At 48.7% G+C, this 6,495-nt stretch overlaps 1 pseudogene; it reads right to left on the bottom strand.

The window, feature by feature from the left end:
• Nucleotides 1–6,044: 6,044 nt before the first annotated feature.
• Nucleotides 6,045–6,131, bottom strand: LOC114233142 (U4 spliceosomal RNA; annotated as a pseudogene).
• Nucleotides 6,132–6,495: the final 364 nt, after the last annotated feature.

The raw sequence follows: 6,495 nt of genomic DNA, 5'->3' as shown, positions 1-6,495 counted from the left end.
CCCAGAATGGGGGACGATCACTAGTAAACACACACACACACACACACACACACACACACACACACACACACTTTGACTTCTGTTCATGTTTTGGGGAAAATGCTCAGGAAACACTATTTAAAACAATCACCACGTTATTACATCTCCAAAGTAAGTAGAATTATTCTTATCTGCTAGGGGTTGGACTGAGTTTGGAAAAACAAGCTTTTTAATGAAAAAAAAAAAAAAAGCTTACAGCAACTTCGAATCACTATTATTTATGTAGCTGTAGGTTTATGATGAATGTAATGATCTAAATAAGTTTTCACTTATCTGGTGACTAATCCAAGAATAGGGGTGTTTACTATGCACTTGTTTTATTAAAAACAAGTTTAATGCAAATGAAATTTCTTCCTTTTTACTCTTTGAGTGTCAAGAGTTTTTAATAACAGAAAAAAACAAAACAATATATAGTATATGCAATCTGATTTGGGGTTTTACCTAGCAAAGCATTTTATTGGGGGGGAAAAACCCACCCTGATTTTTTTCCTTTAGAAGGTAACATATTTTGATTAGATTTTGCTTTTTGGGCTCATGTGTTTTTTTTATCCATATCAGAATGCCCCCAACATTAAAGACAGACATCAAAATAAGCCTACAAAAACAAACAGAAAAAAAAAGGATCCAGGAAACAATAGTGTAAGGTGCTGAAGAAAACAAACAATTATAATAATCTTCAGAAAGCTCAAGATCCATTAAAAAAATAGAGGATTCTATATATAAAGGAACAAACACCCAGAGAAAAGGAAGTAGCCCTTGGAAATATAACATATGATAAACTAAACTCAGTGGGGGTGGGAGGGAGGGCAATGGAATATGAACTCGTGGAACTCCCCCCAAAATAGAGGAAAAAGACAGAGAGATGGAAAATAAGAAGGCCAAATATACCAAAGACATTTCACTGGGAGAGACCAGAGAAATTGAGAACAAGGCACAATCAATAAACAAATGCAAGAAACATCTTCAGCCCCGAGGCCATAAATCACCAGCTGAAAGAACCCAAAGGACCAGCAGGAGGATGAAAACAGACCCACGTGGCGGTCCTTCATCTTGGCTTGTCAGACCGCCCAGCACCAAGAGGTGATCATATCAGCGTGTGAGGCAGAGGAACAGGCACATACAAAGACCAGCACTGACAGGAGATGAGGCTGCTCGCAGGCAGCCGGGAGCTAAAAGACAAGGAATGACACCTTCAAAATAATGGGAGCAATGCCTTCTGGTCCCGAACTCTGTTTGCAGTCCAACTTAATCCCGGGAGAGCGGGCTAAAGGCACCTGGTCGTGCACAACTTTAAATTGCCTCCCACGCGCCCTTTTCTCAGGAAGCGACTGGAGCAGGAGCTCCACAAAAAATGAAGGAACAGCCCAGTGGGTGTGGCTCAGTGGTTGAGCATCGACCTATGAACCAGGAGGCCCCACCAACCACCCACAGGCAGCCCAGGGTCCCAGAATGAGGACTAGGAACTCACTGGTTATCTTGCCCAGGTTTTGGGCTCGATCCCCAGTAGGGGGTGGGCAGGAGGCCGCCGATCAATGATTCTCTTTCTCATCATTGATGTTTTTATATCTCTCTCCCTCTCTCTGAAATCAATAAAAACTTTTTTAAGTGAGGGAGTAAACCAAGAAAGAGAAAGATAGGAGCTACAAGCAACTCAGGAGGAGGAATTTCCAGGAGAAGGCCAAGGGACCACAGCCCTGGGCTCTTTCAAGCCCAGGCAGAGCGGGAGCTGAGAGCAGGGACACGGAGCCCAGAGAAAAACAAGTGTCCCATTACTCAGTGTCAGGTCCCAGGGAGGGGACTTTGGAGAGAAGCTAATGACAGGCACCTGGAGGACAAAGCCAACAACAAGGGCAGTTCTCTATATGGGTGGGCAGGAGGAAGAAGCCATGCAACCCAGCACGAGGAGACTGAGCTGGGAGCGGTATTTACCCAGTAGTAATGCAAACACTGATTTAAAAAAATACATTTTTATTGACTTCAGAGAGGAAGGGGAGAGAGATAGAAACATCAATGTTGAGAGAGAACCATTGATCATCTTGCCTCCTCCCCCACCCCCCCTCGCCCCATCTGAGGATCAAGCCCACAACCTGGGCATGTGCCCTTGACCAGAGTTGAACCCGAGACCCTTCAGTCCATAGGCCAATGCTCTATCTACTGAGCCAAACTGGCTAGGATGCAAATACTGAATTTTAAACATTGCCACCCATTACTGTGAGGTGGTGGAGTGTGTGTGTGTGTGTGTGTGTGTGGCAGGTAAGATAAATAAATCCTTATTTTTTCATGGTGGAAGTGAATAAAGGATGTCTAAAATGAAAAAGAAATGAAATGAATAAATAGCCTTTAAATATGGAGGTGAAAATTTAAGACCAGCTAAAAGACGTACAAGTGGTTGCCCGTGGGCCTGGGCTTGGAGGGCGATAGGGGATGCAGACGGCTCTTGGTTTTTGTTAGAAAGCCTTGAAGTACCATTTAACTTTGAAAATCTCCTTTTGCTTTTATTACACTCAACGCAAAAATTAATGGCAATTCCCCAAACCTCTGCCCCCGCAAGCCCTCTGCACTCAGAAACCAGGTTGCCATGAATCTAAGAAAAGGCTTCACCTCTGCCCCCCGAAGCTCACCCGAGTTCCCCAAATCCAAAGCGCCCCTCTGCTCCTTTGTAAGAGAAAGGAACCCAGCCGACAGCACACCAGCGGGTCAAGCTCTGCGCCAACTCCCCCACCTTCCTTCCAGCTGCTGGGCCTTTGCCAAGACTTGGTTCTTTACTGAATCAAAGCAGTAAACCCTCAATCTCCTGCCCCCTCCCCCATACCAGATCCAGCCAAACTGACTTTGCAGGATTTATTAAAACTGGAGGAATTTAACCTCGGAAGGGACAAACACACACACCTCGAACCACAAGGGATCTTCACAATCCCCGTTGTCCTCTGGAGAGAGCGGAATGGATGGGCTGCCCTGGGAGACCCAGCAGATGGGAAACGCATTAACAGATGTGAGCCTCCGAGTCGGAGGGACACTTGAAGACCTGTGCATTTCAGGAGTTCAGGGGTATTCATGGGTTGCCTAGAAACCAGAGGCCAAATAGGAAACAGGAAGCCCTAGGAGAGTGAGGCTTGAATATTTCAGCATCATTTCCAGAGGGAAGGCTGCGTGCCAATGCCTGAGGGCTGCAACGCTGGTCCTTATTTCTCTTCAGCCTCAGGTCCTCAGAACTCCTTTCACCGCATCACCCCCCTCCAATCTCACTTAGAGGTAGATGTAGGCTTCTTAAAGGGTCCATGTTAGAGTCCACGTGTGTGTGTGCGCGCACACGTGCGTACACATGTACACTTATGTGTACACACACACACACACACACACACACACACACACGGGATGTGAAGCCAATTTCTGGAAGTTTAACAGAAGTATCATCTCACACCTCCAGGTTTCCTGCAGCTGCAGGGGCTGCCTGTGCAGGGCACTGATTTACTGCTTCCATTTGTGTGTCCCTGGGTGAGGCTGTGTCTGTCTGAGTTCGTCCCAGAATTCACTGCGGGAGCCGAGTGTGGCCAAGCTTGGCGAGTTCCTGGGACACAAGGGAGCCCAGAGCATGAAACACAAGTCCGTCTCCCAGGCGGACTCGCCGACCCTGTCTTTCTGTGCTGCAGACACAGGCCTGGCCTGTGTGTACGTCCCTTCAGAGGTTCGATCCGTGTACCCCGACAGTCTGTGCGTCTGTCACTGCAAACGCATGTAGGACCCCCTCCCTACTCCCGCCTGCAGATCTCCACGGGGCTCCAGTTCTTCGTGCTCACCCCTCCTCCACACCCCACAGACCTCTGACTGCCGTTCTCATTTGGCACCAGCATCTGCGAACTGTGTGTGTGTGTGTGGTGTGAATTTCAGGGTCGGGCTAACCTTGCTTTCCATCACTGATTAATGGAGCAGCCTAGCCTCTCTTTAGCCGTGGTCTCTCCTCTACAAAAAACATGGATGATCCTCTCCTTCAGCGATGGTGTGGAGACTGGGGGATATGAAACATCTGGGTCTTCAGTAGACGATTCTCCCAAGGAGTCATACAAATAGGCAACAAGCACATGAGAGGAAGCCCAGTATCATTTGCCATTAGGGAAGATGAAAATGAAAACCACAATGAGATACCACTCCATTCCCACCAGAACGGCTGTAAGAAAAATTAAAGGTAACAAGTGCTGATGTGGATGTGGACAAACTGGAGCCCTCGTACATCACTGGTGGGAACGTAAAACGTAAGCTGCTGTCGAAAACAGTTTGGCAGTTCATCAGAAAGTTAAACATGGAATTACACGTGACCCAGCAATCCCACCCTTAGAGATATATACCCCAAAGAATCAAAACCAGACACTCAAACAAAAACGTGAACACGGATGTTCGTAGCAGCAGCACTCACAACAGCCACAGCGTGGAAACAACCCGAATGTCCTTCAACTGATGAATGGACAGTGTTCCATCCACACAACGGGATCTTACTCAGCGACAGAGGAAGGAAGTTCCGATACATGCTACACCACGATGAACCTATACGAAGTGAAGGAAGCCAGAAACCAAAGTTCCCATATTATATGGTTTCATTTATGTGAAATGAGATGAGGTAAGTCCACAGAAACAGAAAGCAGATTGACGGTGGGCTGGGGCTGGGGTCGGGGGCCGGGGGCCATGGGGGTGGCCAGGGAGTGACTGCTTATTATGTACAGGGTTACAGTAAGCCGAGGAGGGAGGGGCGTCTAATCCTTCTGAAAATAGGAAAATTCTCAACATGCTTTTCCAATGGTCTTTTGAGGGGGCAGCCACTCTAGACTTAATTCCGACCAAGCACAAGAAACCGGGAAGTACAGCTGGCAGAGCCTGTGAGCAGGTACGTGTGCCATCGCAGAACGATAAGCCACCGGGCAACCAGCCAGCCAGGGAGCACCGGGCCCGGGACCTCAGAGTCCAGGTTAGCCATTGCTGCATCACCAGCCAACCCGAACCATTTACAAACGGGAGATAACACCTCACGCCCCCTGAGATGTCTCCTCTCAAGGCAAACAGCGAACCCCAACCGAAAGAGCAGAAGTAGGGAGCGTCGGAAAGGACGCGGAGAAACGGGAACCCTTGTGCACGGTGGGTGGGGCTGTAACACGGCGCCGCTGCTATGGAAAACCGTGTGGGAGTTTCTCAAACAACTAAAAATAGAATTACTGTATCATCCGGCAATCCCACTTAATGTTTTAGACCCCAAAATAACCAAAAACTTGGAGATAACATTTGCATACCCACGTTCACAGCAATATTATTCACAATATCCCAAAGGTAGGAGCAACCCGAGGGTCCATCAGTGGATGGATGGATGGATGGATGAACAAAACGTGGTCCATACAATAAAATGCCATCCAGCCTTAGAAAGGAAGGACATTCTGACCATGCTCCTCCATGGCGGAACCGTGAAGACATTATGCTGCAGGAAATAAGCCAGTCGCCAAAGGACAAATCTAGTGTGATTCTACTTATGTGAGATACTAAAAATAGTCAAATTCAAAAGGAGAGTGATGGTTGCCAGGGGCTGGGCACGGGGGTGGGAGGGGTACAGGTTGAGGGGGGCGGTTGGGGTGAGGGTGGAGAGTTAGCTGTTTAAGGGGTACAGAGTTTCAGTTTGGGAAGATAAGAGTTCTGTGGATGAAGGTGATGGTAGCACAACAACGTGGAATGTACTTCATGCCACGGAACTGTACACTTTGGGGTTAAGATGGTAAGTTTTAGGTTGTGTGCATTTTACTACAATTAAAAAGAAGTTTCTATACAGCCCACCCAAACCTAGAGGTCAGAGAGAGGTCAGGCTCAGCCCGGATTCAGGGGGAGGGTGCACAGAGGCTGTGAGTACTGGGAGGTGAGTTGCTGGGGCCATTTTTGTAGACTAGCTGTTTCCAGAACTGGGGTCTATGGCCTCTTCCATTCTCCTCTAGCCACGTGTCTGGCTGCTCAGTCTGCCCCCTCTTCTCAGGTTCCTCATTTTTATTTTTTTCCAATTAGCAATAATCGCGCCTCGCCTCGGATAAACCTCATTGGCCACGATACTGCCACTGTGCAAAGCTGGGTTCCTCATCCTGAGGAGTGGCCCAACCGGCCAGCCCCCCAATACTGAACCTGGACTCTTCCCTGACCTCCTCTTCCTTCCCTGTTCCTCCCCACGTACTCTGCCACCAAAACACCCTGCCTGTTCTGCAGCCTAAAAACCTCCACTCGTCCCCAGCCCACTGTCGTGGTCTTTCTCCAGCAACCCGAGGGCCCCCGCCATCCCATCTGTGGGCTGCCACAAGCACCCCTCTAACCCACGAGTCTCCTCGACTGGTCCCCCGAGGCTCCCCTCCTCCGCAGTCCCTTCAGAGGGAGCAAGTCACCATAAGTGGGTCCCGCCCTGCCTGCCCGAAATGCTCCCCAGCTCCCTGGGTCCTCTCA

Source organism: Eptesicus fuscus, chromosome 22, assembly GCF_027574615.1.
Source record: "Eptesicus fuscus isolate TK198812 chromosome 22, DD_ASM_mEF_20220401, whole genome shotgun sequence".
NCBI lineage: Eukaryota > Metazoa > Chordata > Mammalia > Chiroptera > Vespertilionidae > Eptesicus > Eptesicus fuscus.
The sequence above is the reverse complement of the archived record's forward strand: the minus strand, read 5'-3'. Positions and strand labels throughout refer to the sequence as shown.